Source organism: Lutra lutra, chromosome 7, assembly GCF_902655055.1.
Source record: "Lutra lutra chromosome 7, mLutLut1.2, whole genome shotgun sequence".
In the NCBI taxonomy this organism is placed as follows: Eukaryota; Metazoa; Chordata; class Mammalia; order Carnivora; family Mustelidae; genus Lutra; species Lutra lutra.
The window spans coordinates 54,178,118-54,205,283 of record NC_062284.1 but is presented as its reverse complement, the minus strand read 5'-3'; the positions used below and the strand labels follow the sequence as shown (position 1 = coordinate 54,205,283).

General features: G+C 41.6%; 1 protein-coding gene across 3 annotated transcripts in view; it reads right to left on the bottom strand.

Annotated features, from left to right (window-relative positions):
• Positions 1–27,166, bottom strand: part of LOC125104767 (formin-1-like) — a 426,092-nt gene that overhangs the window by 346,400 nt on the left and 52,526 nt on the right. The window lies entirely within an intron of this gene.

Genomic DNA, 27,166 nt, shown 5'->3' with positions numbered 1-27,166 from the left:
GTCATTGGGCTCTGTGGGTTGGATGGAAAGGAAGCAGAAAGACCCCATGAACAGGGAGTCTGACAGAGCAGCACAGTGTGCTCAAAAATAATGCAGAGCTTTGAGCCACAGAGTTTATGCAGGGAACTAGAGTGTGAGATGAAGCTAGAAAGGAAGCTGGGTAGAGACAGTAGAGAATCAGTGCCTTCCATGTCTGATATTTTTTCAAGACAGGCCAACTCTACATCTGTTCTCATCTGCTGGGTATTTATATGATTTGTATTCAATGTTATCCTTTATCAACCTCCAAAACCCATTGGGAAAGTCCCACAGATTTAGCTGAGGCTTCTTACACTTGTGCTCCTCCTACAGTAGGCCAGAGAGGGAAAGGAAAGAGGCCGGGCATAGGCTGAGGAGAGAGAGCAGTAAGTCTTGACGGCATGCCCGGGAGTGGAGGCAGCCTAGCAGAGAGGAAGACAAGGCGAAAAAGCAGCCGTGTAGGCTGCAGGCAGGTTAGAGCAGAAACCAGAGAAAGAGAGGAAGACAAATTACTAGAAACGCCAATTTGCAGGGCCATGAAACCTGAACCCTTCTGGATGCGCCTTCCTAGTGACTCCCTGGCTCCGAAACTTTGGGAGTGAAAACTGATACCCATAAATAACCGTGGCCATGTAACTGCAAAGTGGGATAAATGCTTCGTTTCGATTAAAGGCGAAGTGGTTTTCCTGACCAAGAAAAACTGCGGCTGGCTACTTGGCAGAGAGGTTGCACGCATGGTTAGAGGCACGAGGCTGAGGAAAAGGCAAGATGCAGGCTGCAGAAAGACACACGGAGTGCTAGGAGCTGGGTGGGGAGGGGCAGACAGTGCTGTCCATAAGCAGCAAGGAGGCAATTTTCTCATCCTTCCTCCCCTCAAACACACAGGAGGTCAGGCTGGACCTGTTTTCCTTTATGCCTATGGTCTCAAAATGAACCAAATGGCTAGTGGATCATCCTTACCCAACCACAGACATCCACAAATTTTTGGGAATGCCATGGTTAGTGGTCCTCTGTGTTCAACCTTGACTCTAAGACCCTCTTACCAACTCGACTCGTCTTCCCATGGACCATCCACTTAACAATAGTCTTAAGGAATGGATCGGAAGAACTAATGAGTTGGGTTAATAAATAAATCCAAATCCAAAACAACAAAAACAGATCACTATTGCTTATTAAATGAAATCCAAGAGTAACTATCTTTATGAAACTGAATAAAGATTTTTTTTAAATACTAGTAAGCCTTTTAAAATAGAAGCCAAGCGATGCCTGGATGGCTCAGTAGGTTAAGTGTCTGCCTTTGGCTCAGGTCAGGGTCCTGGGATTAAGCCCTATGCTTAAGCTCCATGATTAGCAGGAGTCTGCTTCTCCCCTGCCCTCTGCTGCTCCCCCTGCTTGTGCACATACTCTCTCTCAAATAAATTTTAAAAATCTTAAAAAAAAAAAAAAGAAGCCAAACATGCAAGTGTCCTAAAGCTACTCAACCAGCATAAAAGTTGAAATGAAAATATTTTCCACCCAGCTCCACTTCAACCAAAGTTTCCTTCTCATATATTTGATCAAAAGGGCACTCTCTGCCACCCCCCACGCCAACCCCCCACCTCCACAGTGAAACTTCCTCCTCTGGTGGAGGCTATCCAGAGCCTAGGCGATGACCTCAGAAAGGTTTTGTTGTAGTGATGCCTATGAGGACACTGATGCCACATCCACTAGCCCTGTCTGTGGAGAAGTAGGTGCAACAAATCCAAGACCCTATCCCCAGGTATCCCTGAAGGGTAGCAAGGACCAGACAGTGGCTGTGCCACAGAGGAATCCTGCCCCTCCGCTCATTCTAGAGGAGGACTGGAGACAGAACGGGGAGAGGCAGCAACAGGATAGGAGACAGATAGAGAAAATGGGAGACAGAGAAGCAGGTCATGGCAGAATGCCCAGACATGGAGGCGGGTCTGGAGACAGGAAGTAAAGACAATAAGTGAGATGTAGGCTATAGGCTTGTTAGAACAGAAACCAGGAATAAGGTAGGAGGAAGAAAGAAGAGGAGACCATGGGGATGTGACCAGAGGGGAAATCTAACTGAAGCAAGATGGGGAAACAGAGAAAGCAAACAACTTGACCTGGAAAAAGAGAGTGGAAAGCAGATTTGTAAATGAACAAAGACCATAATTTTTAACATCCTTAGGGAGAGGCAATGAGAGGCTGATCACCTGAACACTGGGTCATGACCGTTGCTTAGACAAGACCAGCAATGAGGGCTCTGACTCTTGAAGGACCCTAAAGATTCACTGGCCTCTATCTGTGATCCCTCGGCTTGCCATGTGTTTGCCAAGTGAAAATACGTTTTCCAAATCCTAGCAGGAGAATTTATATTCATATGACGTTTCAAGGTCCAGGTATAAGACGCCTCACAGAAATTATCATGGTCAATACCCTGAGACATCATATTTTATGTAAAGACATATTTTAAAGCTAATTTAATACAATTCCCAGTGAAAAGAGCAGTTAGGCAATACCCCAATGTGATTAGCTACCAGGACTTTGGAGGATGAAGTGAAATCACTCAGTGAAATCTGGAAATTGTAGGTTATAAATAAATGCCTCAAATCTAAATAATCTGTCATTGGGGCACCTGGGTGGCTCAGCTGGTTAAGCATCTGCCTTTGACTCAGGTCCTGATCCCAGGGTTCTAGGATCGAGCCCCGCATTGGGCTCCTTGTTTGTAGGAAGCCTGCTTGTCCCTCTCTTCCCTGTTCATACTCTCTTGCTCTTTCTCAAATAAATAAATAAAATCTTTAAAATAAATAAATAAATAATCTGTCTTGCCCCCCCCAACAAAGATTAGTACACCGCTAATCTTAACTGAGCTGAAATAAATCTGAAGCTGAGTAGCAGTGTGTATAAAGAACCACGGGGAGATGTCCAAGCTTTGTGAGCACCTGTGCCCTCCCTCATCGCTAAAGTGAAATGTTTCTTATTTCCGACATACCTTCCAGCTGACAGGTTAAACCGGCATTTTCTGATGTCTGCTTCCTGGCACGCATTATGCCAGACACCCCCGTAGGCATGACCTCATCTAGTGTCACAACCATCGGCTGCAATAGGTGTTATTATCCCAATTTTACGGACAAGGAGACTGACGCCAGGGATGATCACACAGCTGGGAACTGGCAGAGCCAGGGTACGGACCCCGGGCTCCTGACTCCCAGTCTGGAGCACATTTTGTGAGATACTGGATGCCTCTGCTGTTCAGACTTCTGGCTGGAAAGGAGTGGGCTAGTATTCAAAAGGTAGGATGCCAGAATGTAAATGCTATTTTCTTATTCATCCACAAGCATGGCAAATATTTCACAATAAAAATATGTAGAGAGTCCGTGTGATGGACTGAATTATGTTGCTCCAAAATTTGTATGTTGAAGCCTTCAGCCCCATTCCCTCAGAATGTGACTGCATTTGGAGACTGGGCCTTTAAAGAAGTGATTAAGTTGTTTTTTTTTTTTTAAGTTTATCTATTTATAAACTTATTTTTATATACAAACTGGTCTGAACAATTATATATTTGTAAACTTATTTCTATACATAAACTGCCCTGAACAATATAAATAAACATATTTATTTATAAATAAATAAATTTATTATTTAAGTCAGCTCTAAACCCAATGTGGGGCTCGAACTCACAACCCTGGATGAAGAGTCACATGTTCCTCCGACTGAACCAGCTGGGCACCCCAAGAAGTGATTACGTTTAAATGAGGCCATTTGGATGGATCCTAATCCATCTGGTTGGTGTTCTTATAAAAAGAGATTAGGACATACCAGGAGTATACAAGTGTGCACAGAGGTGGTCACATGAAGTGGCAACAAGAGGGCAGCCATCCGAACCGAGAAGAGAAGCCTCAGAGGAAACCGATCCAGCCAGCACCTTGATCTTAAACTTCTAGCCTCTAGAACTCTGAGAATAAAGATGTCTGTTGGTTAAGCCACCCAGTCTGTGGTATTTTCTTATGGTAACTCGAGCAGACTAAGACAAGTCCCTACAACGTGCCAGGTACTGGGCTGAGGGCAAGAATGTTATAGTAAGTGAGACAGGGCCCCTTCTCTCAAGAGTTGGCAGTTTTGTAGGAGAGACTTGGAAGAATCCAGGCAATTAGAATATGGCATTCATAAGTGCTACAAAAAAGTAAGTTCAGAGCGCTGTGGGACACATGGGAAGAGAAGGCCGTGTAATCTGATATTTGCTAGGTGCCTGAGAGGGAACGTCTAGCAAAACTTTTAAGGAAGTAATGTCTGGCCTGAGATCTAAAAAAGATTCCTCCCATGCACTTGCAAGAAGCTCCAGTTTCCACTGACCATGTATCTTTTATATTCTTGATCCCAATTCACCCAAATTCAGAAAACTCCTCATGGGCCGGCCAGCTACTACCCTGCTGGCATTTTGTTTCTCTTCAAAAACTGAACAGATAAACACTTTCTTAAATGCTCAAGTCAAGGAATTGAAACTATGGCCTATGAAACTATTGAGAAATTTTTAAAAAAAGAATCTAGATACCAAGTTCTGTGCTGCACCTGTTTCTCAGAGCAAGGAAGGACACAACCTAAGACTACCAGAAAGAAGTCACTTAAAAAAATCACAGAGTATTTATTCAATGGGAGATATGCAAATATAAATGCTTTAAGAATAGTTCATGGCACAGGAAAATGCTGTCGTAAAATATAAAGCAGTAATCATTCTGTTAATTATTTATCAATTATATAATAATATGCAGTTTCAAAGGCTCAAAATCTATTTCGTGATTATTTTAGGCTTGGAGGATTGGGTAGTTTTTACTTAGCAGTTTTTAAAATAAGTCATGTGCTTCCAGAGTTTTCTATAATGATATATATATATATAATTTTTATAAATATATAAATGTTTATATATTTATATTTATATTTATAAATATATATATTTTTTTATAAATATATAAATATTTATGAAATATATATATATATATCTCAAGTGAATTTATTTTATTTTTTTTTTTTAAGATTTTATTTATTTATTTGACAGACAGAGAACACAAGTAGACAGAGAGGCAGCAGAGAGAGAGAGAGAGAGGGAAGCAGGCTCCCTGCCGAGCAGAGAGCCCGATGCGGGCCTCGATCCCAGGACCCTGAGATCATGGCCTGAGCCGAAGGCAGCGGCTTAACCCACTGAGCCACCCAGGCGCCCTCAAGTGAATTTATTTTAATAAGAGAAAAAAAAACTATTTGTTCCAGAAGGTTTGGGATATTATCTGCTTCTTTCCACCACACTGCAGTTCTTTGAGTAGTTCCAACGCCGGTTGGTAGGAAGATCAAATAAGATGTCTGTGAAGGTACTGCAAATTATAAGGAGCTGTAATTTGATGAGGATGAGGACGGTTATTGTTCTTATTGATTTATGTGGTGCTCTTTCTGAACAAATCAATGTTGCTGAAGTTGGAAATAGGTTTTGAAAAATCTGTGATTGTAACTGGTCATCAATATATTTGCTCCCTGGGGGTCATATGCGGGTCGGCTCCTGGGGGCAGGGATCATATCACTGTATATTGCACATGATTTCTCAGAGACTGTGAACAGACTATGCGGCCCCAAGGCCTGACCTCCAGAAATACCCTTCACAGAGCCAACTACCAGCATGAGTTTGATACGGGCAGGTGCTAATATCACTGTGGGCCACTGCCCCAAGGCAACCGCCTGAGTGGCCACTAGGGCAGGCCCTCGGAGAGTCGAGGAGAGTGGCAGGGCAGAGCATGGAAAAGGAGGGGAAACACAGTCATCACTTACTAGATTAAGGCCCTCTAGGAGTCCCCTCCCCCCCAAGTGACAGAAATGCCTCTTACCATCCACTAAATGTTACTTAAATAGATGTGAGAAAAGCACTTTCAGATCCTGGGAGAAAGATACGGATCAGATGAAGCCTCTTATCAAGACTTTCCCACGCCTGTCTGTACCCTCTCTACAAAGAAAGAACAGAGATAAAGACATCCAGGTCCTAGGAAAGTGCCCTAAAATGACCTATGCCACCCAGGGCAATCATTCAGACCAGTTAGGCAAGGGACCTGAAATAATCTTTTCCACAGCTGGGTCAGGAGAAGAAAGTCAAGGATTTTCTTTTTCTTCCTTTCTTCATCCCCACCACCAACTCTCTATCTCCTAAACTTGTCTCTCCTTTCTTACTTTGCTATCCTTCCCTCCTTTCCTGGTTGTATATGCTTTTCTCAATCCCCATAGTAAAATAGGACCAGCTGGATATTTTCAATAAAGCAGCACTTCTCCAAAATAATTCTATAGCCTCCACTTCTCTGGCTAAAACTATCACAAAATTTTTCTTCCTGTGCTTCCATACACTGTACAGAAGGAATGGGTATTTCATTTTTTCTTGGGACTTTATTGTGATCCACTGTGGTCTAGGACATTAACTGAAAATGAAAGAGTCACCTGCTCTTTCCCAGACCTCAGCACGTAGGCTTCATGTATGCAGAAGCCACCTGTGTGCAGCGGGGTGCCCAAAGGAGATGTTACATTTCTTCCTAATGTAGCCCACATTATGCCATTTGGAAAAGGAGCCCTAGACCGGGGCTGGCATGACATTGTGCTATATGACACCCAGGCTACTCATCACATCTAACAGTGGAGGGTAAAATTTGCAACAGGAACATCCAAACCTACAGCTTCCCAGATTATCATTCTCCTTGGTGTGGCATCAACATAGAGTTGCTGGGGCCCCAGTGATCTGTCTCCCAGGAATACCTTCAATTTCCTCTGCTGATTCCAAGCAGGCCAGCCACCTCAGCTCTTCCACCACCATCTCCAGCTCCTCCCACATGCCATCTTGCCCAGACTCACACCTCTTCCACTACACCCTCTGTGGGTCTCTGCGATCATCCAACCTGGAGGAGGGCCCAGGGGGCTGCTGGTCTGTGAGCACACAACCCCCTCTACTGGACAAAACACAAAAAAACATACCCGTCTGGGAAAGAACCAAGAATTCTCCATCAGGAACATCTAATACACGGCCCTCACTTTGTATATGAGAGAGCTGAGCCTGCGGATAGACCATGAGTCAATAGAATCATAAAAGAAACTGGAGGCAGAACACTGTGTCACTCTGCCTCCCGGGTTAGGCGGCATCATCATGCAGATCTACTTGCATCCTTCAGAAGTACAGGTCATAAGAGGATTATGCAACTGAGTTCATGCAAGTCCTTAGGTTCCAAGTTAAAACACTCTCCAAGGCACAGCCATCATTGGAGAAGTAGGGAGTTAGTTGAAAGAGCCTCAGATGGGAAGTCACAGGACCTGGTCTCCAGTCCCAGTTCCAAACACCTAACAACCTGTGAGCGTGGGCAACATACTTAGAGTCTCTAGGCTTCTCTGTGCTCACGTATGAAGTGAAAGACTTGGAAGATGATTTCTACGGGGCCAGCCTCTCACAGTATGCACCTATGAGGTCTAGAGTTCTAAACCAGTTGGTGAAAGAGTACACACAAGGTCACGGAGAGCAACGTGAAGGAAAGTGCATCGATAGGAATGCTGGAGACCTTGTCCTAATCCTGGCTCTGGTACCAACTAGTTACTTGACCTTAGAAAAGCCATTTGATCTCTCTGGAACTCTGTCCTAGGAATGCAGATGAAGCTAATGATCTTTTTGGTAGGAAGATTATACCTTCTCAATCCCTAATTTTCCACAATTATGAGTAATGATAACTGTGAGTATTGATGCCCTCTTCAAAGGATCTTAAAGCCCCGGGGCATGTTCACACATCTTTGAGACAAAGAAGGGAGCCATTAACCTTTCCACGTATTTCCTAATAAATATAACTAAGGGTACGTACACCAGACAATTTCCTCGGTCCAGAAGAACACATATAGATATGTTTACTCCCAACCTATGCAGTGGACAAGACATTAGTTCAAGGGACCACCATCAAACCACAAAGCTATTATGAACAACAAAACAGCCAGGAAACCAGTGCTTTTTATGAAATAATAAGGAAACCTAAGAAATCACCAAGTTTGATAATTAATTCCACTAATTTTAAATGGTTACAGGAATTGACAAAAAGTTTAAAAGAGACAAAATGAACCATGGAAAGGTTGTTTCCTAAAGCTCAAGGATGGCTCTGGAAGCAGTGCAGGGGGGGGCATCACTGAATTAGCTAGGTCCAGCTCAGCTCACCCCAAACTACCCAGTATATGACAATGTTTATCTAAAAAGTGTGCTTGCCATGAAAACACTGTTTCAAAACAAGTTCTCCAACTGCATTGCGACCCCACCTTGTACCTGGCTGTCTGGATCTGCTGTAGACATTAGGAAAGGAGCAGTGGATTGTGACAGGTTCATAACCAACTGTTGGACTATCAGCCACAAGATTAAATGGAAAAGCACCAAAAGGAAAAAGAAAACTATGACCCTGGAAGAGTTGCTTAACCTTCCTGACATTTGGTTATCCCGTCTTTTCTTTAAAAAAAAAAAAAAAAAAAAAAAAAATTTAAACAAATGGATTTGTGTCATAGAGTTTTGCAGTGAAAAGAAAGCCTACATTTGAAATAATGTGTTTACTGGGTTTCTCCCTTCAAATTACCATCCAATGCCTCTCCTGCTTTTTTTGGTTCCCCAGGGAAATTTTTTGAAAGTATTAAAATTCCAATCATGTGCTGTTTGACCCACACACGACAAGACCAATAAGCATTCAAGGTGTTAGACCACTGTTTGGGAGCCTTGTCCCAGAAGTCAGTCTGCATATTTTTCCTCAAAAGGCCAGTGTAAAATATTGAGAGTCTTTGGAATCTCACCCCCTCTTTTGTAAAGATGTGTCCCTGCAAGTAAAGAGAATACTGATTTTAAACGTTGGTACAAACTGAACAACATTAGGAAGATCTCACAGTGAGATAAGCCGGGGCACAGAATAACCCAGTTAGAGAAGAGAACGTCTGCTCTGTCTGTCAGCTTTCCCTAGTGCTTCTTCTTGTTGGCATCAAGGAGGAAAGATCCCTTTCACACCTGACATAAGTATGCACTGTCCTTCTGAAATGTGAGATGAGCAACCCCCTGAAGGACAAGGAGGCCTCTTGGCAGGAGTAAAGCTAGAGAAACCAGAAGCCTAGCTGGCAAGGGCTATGGTAAGAAATGAGTCTCTCCATGGAATGTTTTTGGAATCAGTTAGGTTACGTCCTCAGGGTTATGCAATATTATTAAAAATCTATTACTTAAGACTGGATAGCATTATCCTGGTACCTTATAGACAAATAAGATTCTCATTCTATGGACCATAAAACCATGGACCAGACTCTGGCTTTCCCCAGCCTGCTTTGTTTCTCCCCATCACACATATGCCCAGCTAACACAGTATAGAATTTACAGATTATTTTATATTTTGGTTCCCACCCCTCTAGAATGGATAAAAGTTCCATGAGAACAGTGATCAGCTTTTTTTTTTTTTTTTTTTTTTTTTTTTTTTTTTTTTTGGTTTGGCCCACTGCTGTGTCCACTATACCTTGAACAGTGTTGAATACACAAGAGGTACTCGATAAATATTGCTGAAGGCATGAATGATTTCTGAGTGTCTTGCAGAGGTAAACACAAATGATCACAATGTCAGCTGTGTTCACAGTCACAGGATAGAGAGGATGGTTCCACGGCCACAGGGGATGTGGCAATGTGGTAAAACGGGGAGGACAGGTAGTTCAACATCAAAGTCTTCTGTCTGCTATTTTCCTCTTGGCCTCTCAGCTCCGCCCTCAGTCACATGGAGATGGACGCCCTGCTTCAACTACAGGACTGTTAGGAATCACAGACGAAGGAAATGGTCTTGAAAAGGTTTACATCTTTTGGGAGAATATGAAAACTACACATTTATGCACATACACGGCAAACCCACAGAGACAGAAATACAAGCATAAACATAGATGAACGGGTTTGTGAACAATTTCAAATAGGAACAATGTTGGAGGTCATCGAGAGGACGTGACCACAAGTTGTGGGGCAATCAGGGGCTCCTTATCCCTTCCCCCAATTCTACATCCCACTATTGCCACATTGGCAGCCATTTCAAGGACACAAAGCCTTGGGAGAGCAATGTGTTGTTCAGAACATCTCAACGGTACACATGACTAAGTCCAGTTAAGGGCTCTATATAAACTTTTTTTAAGATTCAGGTGAGCAGGCGTGCTGATCTACCTATCTTGAGGCTATGGAAGACAAGCCTTGTACCTAAGTTCCTTTGCTTGTTAAACTTGCCATCTACCAATCTGGGGTGTCCTGACTCTTCACTCTCTCCCTGCCCTCCGTGTATGGGGTCCAGTTTCAGATTTCACCCAGGGAACTCCCAAGGTTTCAAAGTGACAAATAGAAAGTACAAGATAGTTCTTAAACTATTTCCTAATTTTTTAGAACAATGAGATTTCAGGATCAAAGTGTCTAAGCAAGTGATTTCCTTGTTGAACAATTTTATAATAATGTCCTCCTGAAAACAGAGCAAGGATCGTGTTGAAGGTTCCAGAGTATTTTGGATCCAAAATTTGTTCAGATCAATTCAACCCTATCAAAAGAATGTTTTATCTCAAATCCTTATCTTCTATTTTAATAATTGTATTTTATGTGCTATATTGAATGCCAAGTCCCTCAAATACTTTCTGGAACAAGACAGACATAAACCAAATAAGTTATTTTTTTTTAAAGGGAGAATTTACAATGATGTGGATGGAACTAGAGGGTATTATGTTAAGCGAAATAAGTAAATCAGAAAAGACAATATCATATGATCTTACTGATTTGAGGAATTTGAGATTCCTCAAAGACAGAGGATCATAGTGGAAGGGAGGGAAAAATGAAACAAGACAAAACCAGAGAGGGTGACAAACCATAAAAGACTCTTAATCTCAGTATACAAACTGAGGGTTACTGGAGGGGAGGGGGATGGGAGAGATGAGGTGGCTGGGTGAGGGACACTGGGGAGGGTATGTGCTATGGTGAGGGCTGTGAATTGTGTAAGCCTGACGAATCACAGACCTGTACTTCTGAAACAAATAATACATTATATGTTAATTTTAAAAATGAAAAAAAAAAAAAAAGGCAGAGAGAAAATATATCCACCCACCTCATGGGGATTTTTGTCAGGATCTAATGATAATGCACATGGAAGTTCTATATAAGTAACAATGTATATCCATAGATATCATTGGAGCTGGTGGTTCTTTTTGGCAATACTTTAAAAATTAGGTATAATTGACATACAATATTATATTAGTTTCAGCTGAACAACAGAGCAAGTCAAATTTGTGTACATTGCAAAATGGTCACCGCAGTAAGCCTAGTTACCACTGTTACCACACAAAGTTAATACAATATTATTGACCATATTCCCTATGCTATCCATTATATCCCTATGACTTATTTTATAAGTTTGTATTATAAAAACCTGTATTATAAAAACCCTGAAGTTTGTAATTTTTGATCCCCTTTACCCATTGCACCCTCCCCCAAACCCCTCTTCTCTGACAACCAACAATCTGTTCTCTGTGTCTATGAATCTGGGTTTTATTTTATTTTGTTTGTTCATTTTGTTATTTAGATTCCACATATAAGTGAGATCATGTGATATTTACCTTTCTCTGTCTGAATTATTTTACTTAACATAATACCCTGAAGGCTCATCAGTGTTGTTGCAAACAGCAAGATTTCCTTCTTTATGGTTGAGTAATATTCCATTGTGTAGACATACCACATCTTCATCCATTTATCTATCAATAGACATTTAGGTTGTTTCCATATCCTTGCTGTTGTAAATAATGCTGCAATAAACATAGGGGTGTATATATCTTTTCAAATTAGTGCTTTTTGTATTCTTTGGATATATACCTAAAAATGGAATTGCTAGATCATATGGTAGTTCTTTTTTGAATTTTTTGGGGTACCTCCACATTCCCACCATTAGTGCCTGAGGGTTTTTTTTCCTCTACATCCTGGACAACCCTTGTTATTTCCTATCTTTTTGATACTAGCCATTCTAACCAGTATGAGGTGATAGCTCATTGTGGTTTTGATTTGCACGGCCTTGCTGATTAGTGATGTTGAACATCTTTTCATTGGCCTGTGTATGTCTTCTTTGGAAAAATTTCTATTCAGAGCTTCTGCCCATTTTCTAACCATTTTGATTTAAATTTATTCCTATTCTTTTTGATGTGATTGTGAATAGGATTTTTCTCTTAAGTTTATTTATTTAAGTACTCTCTATACCCATTTGTGGTTCAAACTCATGACCCCCAGATCAAGGGTCACATTCTCTTCAACTTAGCCAGGCAGGAGCTCCAAGATTTTTTTCTTGATTTCTCATTCTGATCATTTGTTATTAGTGTATAGAAATGCAACAACCTATAAGAACTTTATATCCTACAACTTTACAGAATTCATTTATTAATTCTAACAGTTACTGGTAGAATCTTTAGGGTTTTCTATATATAGTATCATTTCATCTTCAAATAGGGACAGTTTTACTTCCTCCTTTCCAATGTGGATGGTTTTATTTCTTTTATTTGTCTAATTGCTGTGGCTCGGACTACAAATACTATGTAGAATAGAAGTGGGGAGAGTGAGGATCCTTGTCTGGTTCCTGATCTTACAGGAAAAGCTTTTAGCTCTTCATCACTGAGGATGATATTAACTGGGTTTGTCACATACGGCTTTTATCATATGGAAGTACATTCCTCCTATACTCACTTGATTGGGAGTTTTTATCATTAGTCGATGTTGAATTTTGTCATGTGCTTTTTCTGCTGAGACGATATGATTTTTATCCTGTATTTTTTTTTTTTTTTTTTTTAGTGGGGCATATCATATTGATTGGTTTGTGGATGTTGAAACACTCTTGCCTCTCTGGAATAAATCCCACTTAATCATGGTGCTTGATCCTTTTAACATAGTGTTAAATTTGGTTTCCTATTATTTTGTTGAGGATTTTTGCATTATATTTTCATCATGAATATTGACCTGTAATTTCTTTTTTTGTGGTGTCCTTTGTCTTTAAGGTTTTGTTGTCAGGTGATATTAGCCTTGCAAAAGGTTTGCAAGCATTTCCTCCTCCTTAAATTTTGGAAGAGTTTGAGAAGGATGGGTATTAAATCTTTAAACTATTTGGTAGATGGGGCTCTTGAGTAGCTTGGTCAGTTGAGCCTCTGCCTTCAGCTCAGGTCATGATCTCGGGGTCCCGGAATGGAGCCTGCATCAGGCTCCCTGCTCAGCGGGGAGTCTGCTTCTCCCTCTCCCTCTACCCCTACCCCCTCCACCTGTGCCCACCCCTCTCTCTCTCTCTCAAATAAATACATAAATCTTTTAAAAAAATAAATAAATGTTTGGTAGAATTCACCGGGGAAGCCATCTGGTTCTGGTCTTCTGTTTGTTGGGAAGTTCTTGATTACCGATTCAATCTTGCTGGTCACTGATCTATTCAGATTTTCTTTTCTTTTCATGATTCAGTCTTTTTTTTTTTTTTTTTTTTTTTTTTTTTTTTTAGGGATAGAGAACGTGCAAGATAGAGCACATGGTCAGGGCCAGAGGGAGAAGGAGAAGCAGGATTCTCCACTGAGAAGGGAGCCCAATGTAAAGCTCAATCCCAGGACCCTGGGTTCATGACCTGAGCTGAAGGCAGATGCTTAACTGACTGAGCCACTCAGGTGGCTTGAATGATTCAGTCTTGAAAGATTGTAAATTTCTAGTAATTTATTCTAGGTTAGCCAATTTGTTCATGTATGATTGATCATAGTGGTCTCTTATGGTTCCTTGTATTTCTGTAGTATTAGCTATAACTTTTTTTTTTCCATTTTCAATTTTATTTATTTAAGCCCTCTCTTTCTTGGTGAGTTTAGTTAAAGGTTTGTCTATTTATCTATCTTTTCAGAGAAATAGCTCTTAGTATCACTGATACTCTCTTTTGTCTTTTTAGACAAAACCCTCTATTTCATTTATTTCCACTTTAAACTCTCTATTTCATTTATTTCCTTTCTGACCTTCATTATTCCCTTTCTTCTACTAACTTTAGCTTTCACTTGTTCTTTTTCCAGTTCCTTTAGATGTAAATTGTTTGAGATTTCTCTTTTTTTTTTTTTTTAAGATTTTTTTAAATTTATTTGACAGAGAGATCACAAGTAGGCAGAGAGGCAGGCAGAGAGAGAGGAGGAGGCAGGCTCCCCGCTGAGCAGAGAGCCCAATGCGGGACTCGATCCCAGGACCCCGGGATCACGACCCGAGCCGAAGGCAGAGGCTTTGACCACTGAGCCACCCAGGCGCCCGAGATTTCTCTTATTTCTTGAGGTAGGTTTGTAACCTTACGAACCTCCCTCTTAGAACCACTTTTCCTATGCCTCACAGATTTAGGGATGCTGTATTTCTCTTTTCATTTATCTCCAGGTAGGGTTTTTTTTTTTTTAATTTCTCCTTTGATTTGTTCTATGATACAGTAGTTGTCAGTAACATGTTGATTAATCTCCACATACTTGTAGTTTTGGGAGTGTTGTTCTTATAACTGATTTTTACTTTCATACCACTGTGATCAGAAAAGGTGCTTGATATAATTTCAGTTTTCTTGAATTTAACTGAGACTTGTTTAGTGGCCCAACATATGACCTATCTTGGAGAATGTTTCACATACACTTGAGAAGAATGTGTATTCTGCTGTTTGGGGATGGAATGTTCTGTATAAATGTATTAAGCCCATCTAGTCTAACGTGTCATTTTAAGAGCAAAGTTTCCTCATTAATTTTCTGTCTGGATAACCTATCCATTGATGTAAATGGTGCAGTTGGTGGTTCTTACCCACAGCTTCTTTAGCCTTTGCCACCCTTGCCTCCCCCCGTTTCCTGTTGCAGTGAGACCCTTCACTATTGCTACACTACTCTGCACCTCCACCACTCCACTACATTTGCCTCTGATAGCTGAGAGCTAGAGACATGCAAGGTAGGAATTTTAGAAGCATCTGGAATTCTACCTTCTTTCTCTCTGCCTGCTTTGTATGAGAAGGGTAGCTACATACTTCGAAGAAGAAAAAACTCTGAACTCAGGTAGTCCCCAAAGAGTATGACTTTAGTAATCAGGAAAATCCCCATTTAATGAGCCCCAGGGGTGGTGTTTAATGATATCACTAAGGAAACATTCTGGAATCCATATTTCTTCCTAAGATTCTGATTTTTGTTCCTATTCCACTCAAGAAATTAATTTTCCTACTAAAAGTAAACAATATATTTCTTTTCAAAATGCTATGTGGAATGTTTGCATGCGTCTTTATACTGGGGAATGACCTCTCTCTGTGTACATGGGCTTTGGGCAATGAGGGGAGCTCCACGTACTGCAGCCTCCTGGAGTGCTCTCGAACATGTGGCCCACTCTGGACAGATTGCCCGACTTCTCTGGTTCCGTGTAAGAAGGCACAATAATGAGGTGCAGAGACGAGGGACAATAGTTGAAGTTGGTCACACCTGGGTTTAACTCTAGGTTCTGCCACTCAGTTGCTGAGTGACCTGGCAACTTCTCTTCTCTGACTTTCTGTTCTTCATCTGTAAAATGGGAGAATAACTATTATATAATAGACTGTGGTTTGAATGAAACATATCATTTCTCAAGTGTTGAATTCAGCGCCTGGCACTTGGTGCTCCATAAACAACTCCTGTTACAACTATTGGTTTCTTCTTTGCACCAGTGGCCAGAGGCATAACCAGTTTGCTATGAGGCAGACGGGGCCAAAGTCAATACAGGAAAATGAAAGAAATGGAGGAACACGAGAAGAGAAAATCAGCAAGTGCCAACCCCAGGAAAAGGCCTCCAGGAACTGCTGTGTTGGTGGGAACACGATCGCTGATTGTCTGTGCTTTTGTGGGAATTAGATTTCTATCAGGTAATCAAAAGAGTTGGTTGAAGATGCATCACCCCCTCCTGGCTGCTGGACTGGGTAGATATTGTTCCTTATCCTCACTAGCTTCCTCCTGTTTCCCTTTCCTTCCCTCTTGCCAATGCCATGTGTCGCCTGTGCACACATCGTGTTCCTATGTTCCCATTATTTTCTCCTTACACATCCCTTCCCCAGGAACAACTTGATGTGGTCCCCAAAGCCTCCCCCAGGGAGATCAGGGAGAAACAGCCCTCCTCTTCTCTGGCCCCTCAACATGAACACACAGAAGCTTGAATTAGCCAAGTCATTCTGCATTTTCAGGGCTTCCTAGATAACCTAATTCCTCCCAGTAGTGAGGCTACCACTGCTATCTGTTAAACGTGGCACACAGCCTTGATTATTCTCATGAATGGGATTCTTGAAGTATGAGAGCTATGAATTAGGGCTCCCAAACCCACTCAGAGTTTATACCACTACGCTGTCTCTCCGTTTATGAGGAGGTGACGGCCATAGCAGTGGTGGAGGCAAGAGAAAGGGCCCAGGGCAAAGGCCAGAAGCAACAGGTCCTAAACTCTACTCAGGCTTTTAGCGTCTCTGACCTAACCTAAAGGTCACCTCATATTTCAAGTCCCTGGAGATCTTCTTCAAGCTATTTCATACCTTATCTACTGTCAGAGGGGGATGTGCCTGAGCCTCAGTCATTCCAGAGGAAGGCTGCTGTTCTCTGAGGTGGAAAATGGATGTAGAGCCAGAGAAAGAGAGAAAAAGAGAGACCGAAAGAGAACGAGACCGAGGGAGAGGAAGAGAGGGGGAGAGGGAGTGAGGGGGGCAGGCATGCTGGAGAGAGCACTCCTCCACAAGTCATCCTCCAGACTTGAGAAATGTTGCTGAGGGGCCTGACCACTCACCTGAATGATCACAGTACCGAGAACAGCAGGCTAGAAAGAACCTTCACAACAGACCACACACTGAAGCTCCTTTATCTCACAGATAAGAATGATGAGGTTCCTGGGGAACTGACTTATCAGGAGTGCCTAGTAAAGTGATTATGGCAAAGCAAAGACTAAAACCTAGTTTGCTGGGCAAGATGGAAGCTTTTATAAAATGTAAAATCAAGTTTTTGCTTGTTTGTTTTCTCTGAAAAGGATGTCTCCTGTGTGTGTGTGTGCATGGTAAAGTTTTCCCCCCAAATTTCCAAGGAATATTTCCAAATTACACAAAGAGAGAGAACCATATAAGGCAGCCACACAAGTGCATTATTACCCCCAGAAAAACAACTATCAAGATTTTGCCACACTTGCTTCATGAAATCCTTACTTTTATTTTTAAGTATTGTGAAAGCATTCCCACACCTTATATCATTTCTCCCCTACATACCCCAGTATGCACCTGTTTTAAAATATGGATATGTTGTAACATCAGTGATTCTCATATTTTTGCTGGGTCCCACCCCCAGAGTTTCTTACTCAGTAGGTTCGGGGTGGGGCTGAGAATTTTCATTACCAACGTATTCCTAGTTGATGGCAATGTTAGTTAAGGCCACACATCTAGAACCATGGCCTTACATATGATGCCATTTTCATACTGAACAAATTTCACAGAAATTCCTCAGTATTATCAAATATCTAGTCTGTATTCAATTTTCCTGATTTTCACAAAAATGTCCTCTTTTTATAGATGGTTTACTTTAGTTAATTTCAAAGTCTACCCATTGTATTTGGTTGCTAGGTCTGTTACATTTATTTTATATATTTGCCAGGCCAACCAGTCTTCTCTCCCCCCACCCCCAATCTGTCTCTTGTTTACTGCCTTATAAAACTTCAAAGTTGCTAAGAGACCAGATTTTGTGTGTGTGTGTGTGTGTGTTTTAAGATTTTATTTATTCACTTGCCAGAGAGAGAGACAGAGCATGAGCATGGAGAGAAGCAGGCAGAATGAGAGGGAAAAGCAGGCTCCTCACTGAGCAGGGACCCCAAAACAGGACTTGATCCCAGGATCCCGGGATTATGACCTGAGCGGAAGGCAGCCACCCAACCAACTGAGCCACCCAGGCATCCCGCTAAGAGACCACATCTTAATTGTTCTCACCACAAAAAAGAAATGATAATTACAAGATGTGATAAAGGCATTAGCTAATGCTATAGTGGTAATCATATAGTAATATATAAATATATCAAATCAACACCTTAAACTTACACAGTGTTATTGGCCAATTGTATTTCAATTAAAAAAACACACAGTACAGTTCCATGTACGGACTTATGTGTTTGCTTGCTCATGGTGTTGCTGAAGTTATCCCTTTGGCTTCTCTGCTTCCTGTGAATGTAAGTTAGCCCTGGATGTCTCATTCCCTATAGATTCAGCACTTTGGTGAGAAGGTGGGGCTGCGTGCTAACACCAAGGTTTAAATATTAAACTCAGTTCTGGGACACGTTTTTCATACATTTAAAAATATTTAAAAATATTACCTTACTGGGGCGCCTGGGTGGCTCAGTGGGTTAAAGCCTCTGCCTTCCGCTCAGGTCATGATTCCAGGTCCTGGGATGGAGTCCTGCATTGGGCTCTCTGCTCAGCAGGAAGCCTGCTCCCCTGCCCACCCGCCTTTGCCTACCTCTCTGCCTACTTGTGATCTCTGTCTGTCAAATAAATAAATAAAACCTTTAAAAAAATATATTACCTTACTTCTTTTAAGCCATTTTAAATTAATCCATGTCCTTTATACCAAAACATACATTCCCCAATTGAAGCTTCATGGATCCCTCTATTTCCATAAGAAAAGAAAGCAGATTCCTCAGTAAGCCACACATCGGGGACCCAGTTCTTGCTCACACCAGTCAGTTCACACACTCAACCCACATATAATAAAAACCCTGCATAAGCTAACATTTATATCAGGAAATGTCTGCAACCTCATGACAAAAATGGTTTTGTTTCTCAACAGCCAAGGCTGCTATTTGTAGCTACTGCTGTCTTGCAAACCACCTCTCAGCAGCTAGGATCCCAGCAGAAAAGTCTGCTAGCACACACCATACAGGAGCCTGTCTCTCAAATGAGCTCTCCAACCATTCCCCAAGTGGGCAGGGTGCTGTTCACATGGTACCTGTGAGCTGAGGAGCAACAAAACAAGCTGTTCGGGGATGAACAGGGATCCAACAGATGAAAGTGACAAGAATGAGATAGCCAGGAGGATTCTTACCGAGAATAAACTCTAGTTCCTAAAATCAAAACATGCGCGGATGGTATTTAAGTCATTTTGGGAGATTGGACTTTAATCAAAGTGGTTTGCAATGGCAAAATGACCTTCTCGGTCATAACAGAGCACTTACCTAATTGAGGATTTTTTTTTTTAATTCAGAGGATAAAAAACCAGAAGCCAGACTGTACTGTGCCAGAGCCCTCCTTCAGCTAATCGCATTTTCCTTCCTCCACCCGCACAGACGTGAGATGGTGAGAAAGGCATCAACTCCTCATGAAATGAAGTACATGAAATCCCATGTACTTGGCCTAGCACAACTGGGGACACTGTAACCAATGTTAAATCCCCATGTCTTATTCACTCTCTGTTATGAACCTTATTGTTGGCTGTTCTAGGAATCTATATGGCCAGGGAAGGGAGAAAAGGAGAGCTGGGTTCTGGCAGTCAGTGGGTTAATGATGAAGGGATTCCTCTAATCTCTTCTCCCCTTGAAATGGAGGAATAGGAGAGCACGAGAGGACACACTGTAAGCAGAGATCAGGTCAACTGTGTACAATGGAGAACATTTCCACAGTCATCAAAAGAAAAAAAACAGGGCGCCTGGGTGGCTCAGTGGGTTAAGCCGCTGCCTTCGGCTCAGGTCATGATCTCAGGGTCCTAGGATCGAGTCCCGCGTCGGGCTCTCTGCTCAGCAGGGAGCCTGCTTCCCTTCCCCTCTCTCTGCCTGCCTCTCTGTCTACTTGTGATCTCTCTCTCTGTCAAATAAATAAATAAAATCTTAAAAAAAAAGAAAAAGAAAAAAAACAACAACTTTGGGTTGAAATAATCAACTCTGAGCAGCAGTGGGGCATTGATCAAAAACTCAATTTTAGGTAAGGATTTTTACAGACAGGAATGAAATGCTTCAGGAATGCAAAGTCATTTTTGTTGAAACCAGTAGACACTACTGCTGGAGAAAAATTATTTTGTTATTAGCAGTTCTTAATATTCTTTTACTCATAAAAAAAAGAATTGGGACCAGTATAATGCAAAACACACCTAGTTAGAAATGATCCTTGCGAAAGCAGCATTCTGTAAATTACCTTGTCCTGGGCATTATTATTTATAATAATTAGGTAAGGCCTTTTAATCTATTATAACATTACCTAGGGCAGGGGCTATTCTTTAAGTTGCGACTTTATGGTGAGAATAAAAGAATTAACACTGAAGAACTATGTGCAGTTCAGTGGACATTAACCTAAGCATAAATATAGTCAATAAATTGTAAATGATAAACAATACAGTGAGTTTTAATAGAAAGTGCTAGATCCATTTTATGAAAAGCCAACTGAAACCTCGTTGTCAATATGTCTATGAGGACAGCGTCAGTTGAGGTCAAGCCTGGAATGGAATCTTCTTCATTCACTGCTCGGGTACTGGGAACATTCCTTGCTTGGTCCCATGCAGCCTTCACTGGTTTTGATTGCCCCTTTATGAGAAACGTTATGAATATGGGCAAAAAATTATTATTTTCTGCTTATGAAATTGATTAAAGTTCCTTTTAAGTACCAAGTCTTTATCTTGAGAATTTGGAAGGAGGTTTTCTCTCTCCCATATGCTCTATAAACTGTTCACGGATGGATTTATTCATGCCAGTTAGGTGCTGGGGATGAAAAAGAAACTTCAACTAAGGAAATTCACAATCTACTGATTCCAGTTTCTCGGGAATCTGCCTGTTGGTCTTTTTGGAACACTTTTGTAGAAATCCAGCAACCCTTTTTGCAACGCTGTTTCTATAGAGAAGAGTGGTGGGGAAAGGAAGCACAGTAATTTGTTGTGGAATCAGAAACATGCACTCCTATCTTCACTGGCGCATCAAATTATGACCTACTGTTTTGAACATATGATCAAAAAGCAAGTTTTTTTTAACCCATACTATAGGACAAGAACAGCAAAGTATTTAAGACTTCAATGAGATCAAGAGGACAACTAAAACCACAAAGGAAACTTCTACTGACAGTTGTATTACCAGATGATCTGTCATAGCTCCTAACTCAGGAAACAAACAGGTGAGCCCTGGTGTGCTGCTGGAGCCAAGTGCTCTGTCCTGTGTACCCTGACGGGGCTGGACAAAGGTAGGGCATCACTACTGACTGGGTATGCCAATACTGTTGCCACAGATAAAGCTGTCACAAAAGAACAGAGTAACTCAAGAGATGAGGGTTTGGAAAAGAGAAAGGGAGACAGTCATTTCAGGTGTGGGCAGTCGTGGGAGGTGGCAGGTTCAAACCTTCACAACTGATTTCTTCACTTGCAAGACAGACGTCTTTTTAGAATTTCAGTGGGGGTACATGCAAGAGAGCAGGCAGAAAATACGTGATCATGGATGGTGACTGGTATGTATGTGTTCAGCTCATGATCACGGGCAGGGAAGGGGATGTATGGGATGTGGTCTTCTAGGTGTTCTGTTGCTATCAAGGTTTTTCTGTCCTGGGGGTTGGGATGTTCTGGTCATTGCAAAACATTTTAGTAAACGCCTCAAGAAAATGCAATAGGAAATGAGCACAATGGGTTTTAGCTAGAGCATGAGTTAAGCAGCGTTACCTATTTTTTTCTTTTTCTTTTAAAGATTTATTAACCCATTTGGTGGGGAGGGAAGGACAGGGGGAGAAGGAGAGAGAGAATCTCAAGCAGACTCCCTGCTGAGGATGGAGTCCAAGGCCGGGCTCTATCCCATGACTATGACCTGAGCCAAAACCAAGAGTTGGGTGTTCAATGGACTGAGCCACCCAGGCACCACTGTCTTGTCTATTTCTGGTTTTAACTGCTGGGGTCTATCATTGAGCCAGAGGCTTGCTGATAGCTGCAGCTACATTTGGTACACAGTGTGCCCAACTCTGTGTTTAGGATCTTATTCACCCTTCTTAAGAACGCTAGGAAGTATATTGTGTTATTCACATTGAAGAGAGGAGAAAACTGAGGCTGAGAGGTACAGTGACTTGCATTAACCCATCGTAGCAGAATTCAGATTCAAACATTGGTATGACTACCTGTGTTTTCCCCTTTCAAACTTTACATCATCCAATCAACTACAGAGAAGCCACATGGCTGGAACAACTAAATAATTAACTTAGTTTCAATAAATCATAGTCTACCAAACAAATGAAGGACAGAAAACACATATATGGAGATGAATGAGTGAGATTCCCGGGAACCTTTCAGAAAAACAAGACAGCATTTTAGTCATAGATCCCTTTTCAAAAAAAGAAGAAGAAGAAGAAGAAGAAGAAGAAGAAGAAGAAGAAGAAGAAGAAGAAGAAGAAGAAGAAGAAGAAGAACAAAAGCAAGAAGAAGAAGAAGAAGAAGAAGAAGAAGAAGAAGAAGAAGAAGAAGAAGAAGAAAAACTTCTTTGTTAAAAAAAATACTTAAAGGATCAGTTAACATTGCAAGACAAGCAAAATCTGGGTGAATCCTGTTATTATAATCACAGAATCAAAATATTTAGAAGGACAAGATCCTCAAAGATTTATTATCCTCAGATTTATTCTAAGTTACCCATTTCACCAAGGAGAAAATTGAAGTCCAAGGATATTACTAATTTTATTTCAATTATCACATAAGATTCTTACACTTAGAATCTTTATCATAATTTGCTTAATTAATGAGCAAGTAAATTTTTAATCTATTTTTCAAATCTTTACCTCTTACTCCATATTCATCATGAGCCCAAATAATTATACTGGTCTGGAATGCAGCTGTTCTATCCCCTTGATTTTAGTGCTAATGAAAGCTAGTTATTAATGGTATGAAGGCCAACGGGCACTTGCTTATTGGGGAAATTTCAGTGGCTTCGAAGTAAATACCTAAGTACCTATTACTGTAACTCAAAGTCCCTGAAAATCCAAGTAAGTTTCTTGCTACCTTCAAATTGGTGGTGGGCACAGTATAAGGAGAAAAGGAAAGAACCAAAATTGAATGTAGATCTGGACCATTCTGTCACTAAGTAGTTATGACATCATATCAACTGGAACCTTACTTTCATTATCTGTACCATGAAGGCACTGGGCCAAAGATCCCTCCTAGCTTTAATATTTTATAATCACAGTAGGAGATGAGAAGTCCCAACTAAATCATATGCTCCCATCTGGAGTTTGTAGAACTGGGGTTGGCTTTTAAAAAAGAGATTAGAAAGTTTTCAAATGCCTTGAGGGTGTAGGTTCCCAAAGACTTAGATTTCCTGAGGGAAATCTTTTATTTTTTTTAAATATGTCAACATATTTTATCTCTCTAGGCAAAGTATACTTCTTTCATTTTGTCAGGATTAAAAATAAATCCTGAAGGTACCACCAAGCAGGAATAGGGCTGGAAGGGAAGAAAAACAATGAATAACAAAGAGAAACAGTGCTTACTTTGTCCCTCTGCAACTTTCCACCTATAAGAAGAGCCAGCTTTCTGCATCCTCTCTACTTAAATGGAGGGTGAAGACCACATTTAACCACATGGTCCACTGCGGGTGATAAGAAATTAAAAACACTTTTCAGGGGCGCCTGGGTGGCTCAGTGGGTTAAAGCCTCTGCCTTCTGCCCAGGACCCTGGGATCGAGCCCCACATCGGGCTCTCTGCTCAGCAGGGAGCCTGCTTCCTCCTCTCTCTGCCTGCCTCTCTGCCTACTTGTGATCTCTGTCTGTCAAATAAACAAAATCTTAAAATCGTAAAAAAAAAACAACAACAACAACCAAAAAAAACCACTTTTCAAGGGTGGAGTTTATCTTGAACAAATTTTAGAGGATGCCTCAAAAAAGTAAACAAAGTACGAGTGCAGAGCATTTGACTTTTCATCCATCCCTCTGTTTCAAAGGGAGAAGCCACTGGGGCAGGGAACTGGTTCGTTCACCCATCCAATATATATTTCCTGGTTAATACCAGGCGCCATGATAAATGCCAGAAGTGCACCGAGAGACATGATTCCTGCCATCTAGACTCTCATTATCTAGTTAGTGTCAGAGACTCACATGCAAGCAAAAATCACGACACATGTGTAATGTTCTAAAATGGAAGAAGTTCAACATGTTATACAGAACATAGAAGGGGACAATCTTAACTCTGAAGAGGAAGGTGAGGAGAACTTCATGGAAAAGATAACTTTGCACTAGGTCTTGACAGACTGAGTAGGACACATGGAAATAGTGTGCACAGAGGCACAGAAGCAGAGAAAGGAAGGGAGAGGGACAGAAGAAAAAAAAGAGAAAGTGTTATAAAAAAATTTTAAATTCATTTCCCCAATCTGATGTGTATGACCCAGGATCTTATTTTCATTGTCATTTCCCTAATTGCTTGTGAGGCACATACTCATTCATCTGTCAGACTTTCTCTTAAGCAGAGTGACTAATATCCTCTTTGCCTATTCTTTTTCCCTCCTGGGCAGCTTTGCTTTCCTTTATGAATGTATATGAATTCTTTATCTCTTTTCAGTGCTTATTCTGTATTAGTCGTAAGTGCTGCAAATATTCTTCCCAGCTTTTCCTACTTTTTAAAAAAAATGATACCATTTGTCATAGTCAAGTGATTTTTATCTTAATTTAAATTTGATGTTATTTTAATAGAGACAAACTCACCAATCTCCTTCATGGTTTGTGTTTTTAAGAAACCCTCTCCTAATCCTTGCCTTTCTACTAAATCCTTTCTCCAAAAAGCTGTAAAATTTTGCTTTTCGTATTTCAGTTCTAAATCCATGCGAAATAGATTTTTGCCCACGAGGTAGTTCTGACTTTATTTTCTCTTTCCACATGGATAACTGATTGTCCTGGCATCATTTAACGAATACCATAGCCTTTCCCCGTCTTCGTAGTGTCAGCTGTTACAGCTAGGATTCCCTGGAAAACAGCTGGAGCAGACAATCCCATGGAGGAGGTTTAGTGGCGAGGGCTTTCCAGAACAACCCTGGGAGAGTGAGGGAGGCAGGGCCCGGCAGGAAATGCAGGGGCAAACAGAGGCCTCCGCTGATCACACGCAGGTTCTGAAACTGGGATGGTCCTTCAGAGTGGTCCTGCACCAGGTGACAGAACAGTGCCACGGTCACACACAGAGCAGGCACTGGGTGGAGCTGCTCCTGAAGAGTGGGCGGAAGCTCTGGAAAGGCGGCTCCCTTGGAGAAAAGGTTGGGCTTCCGGAGCTCCTCAGCTGTAAGCCATCAGCCCGAAACACTCCCAGCAGCTAAGAAAACCAAGGTCTTGACCCAAATAGGGGGATCTGGGTAGCCCACAAGACACCCACTACAGGGCCTCAGTCACGTGTCCTGTTTCTAATTTTATTGGCTACTATTCCTTTGGACTCTTTCTCCTACGATATAATTCCCAGACAGGTCTCCTTCTGGTGCCCTGCATATAATGCAATTTGTCAATGAGCCCCCTTCAGATACATAGCTGTAACTACACCAAAAACTCCAGACTTGTCAGACTCTATGCAGTACAGTGATGCATCTTCTCCCTTGATAGGAATACCTATTACTAAAGGAGCCTCGCTTTTTGTGTGAATCAGCCACATGACTCAACTAGCTCAGAATCAGTATGTCATCAACTAAAGCTGAAACAGAAATCTCTTGGGTGCTTTACTTGTAGGTGGATATTTTAATCTAACTGCAGGATGTTTTCAGTATCCTCTTGACCTTTAATCTTGTTACATTTAGCTTAGGAAGAACTTAAGAGGCTTTAATTCTGTCATCTAACACCTCTTTCCATTTCAGGATTTCTCTGAAGTTGGTTAAGAATGCCAACAAGATACTGAAAAGAAAAGATCCGAAGAGGACAAGGGGCAGGGATGAGTCTTGGGACATGCCAGGGACACCCTGCTACAGTTCCACCCAAATTCCTTAATCAAATGGTCGCCTGGCTGCAGACCCAGCCTGTTTTAATACAGTGCTTGTCTTCCTAGTTGCCCGGGGCAGGAAACGTCCAGTAATCCGTGACTCTTTTCTCTATCAACTGAAAACCCAATCAGATTCATCTAGCTTTGAGCCCACAGTGATCTGGAATCTATCCTTTGTTACCACTAACACCAACACCAAAACAGACCTGCTTGATCCTTAACCACCTTTTTCAACCCATCATGCTCTCACCCTTGCCAAACCTACTTGCCTTGAAACACAAAGTTGCGACCCTTTCCAATTCCACACCTAGAAGAGGTGACAGTAAATAGTGCCCCTGGGGAATGAAAGCATGAGTGCAGCCTCCCAGTTGTCTGCAGAGAATGTCCACTTAGCCTGGGACCTCTCTGGCATTGAGGCGATTAGGCTCAGTAAGGATAATTCACAAGTGATCTTTTTAGCCCGCCATTTGCAATCACTGAAAGAGTGTTGCTACTAACCTGTTGCTAACTCTAAGAGTTGCAGAAGCGGTCCCTTACTCCTGGACACATAGCTAGTGACTAACAGTAGCAGGGTATGAATCTGGGTTTCCTGATTTCAAGGCAGGGACTTCCTCCCCAATCCCGCTCAACTGAATGGGTGTGTAAAGAATGGTCTGTTTCACATGAAAAGGGGGAAAAAAAAACCGCAACGAAAGGCATGTGAGTTCTCAAAGGGCAGGCTCCATATCTCTGAAAGAAAAATACTGCCCAAAGGACACAAGGAAGTGATTTTGGGGGGTTATCTGGGTAGCAGAGTCGGTTGAGTGCTGGACTCTTGGTTTCAGCTCAGGTCGTGGGATCCAGCCCTGTTCTGGGGTCCACAATGAGTGTAGAGACTGCTTGGGTTTCTTTCTCTCCCTCGGCAACCCCCCCCCACCATCCTCTCTCCCCCACCAAAATAAATAAATAAATAAATAATCAAAAGCTATCTTCCTCCAATAACACAAAGACTAACATTCGACTACTTCCGCAGCAAAGAGGCAAACGCTTTCTTGACTCAGGCTCTTTGTGAGATTAGCCATACGTTATTGTATGATTTTCCAAGACACTTGCTTTTAAAGGAATTAGAAAGATAATGACAAAACAGTAGCACAGCTCTTTAGAATAAAGCTGATGCGTGATTGCAATATCTTAATTATCTCGAGGATGAAATCCTGTAACCCCACCAATATTTGCT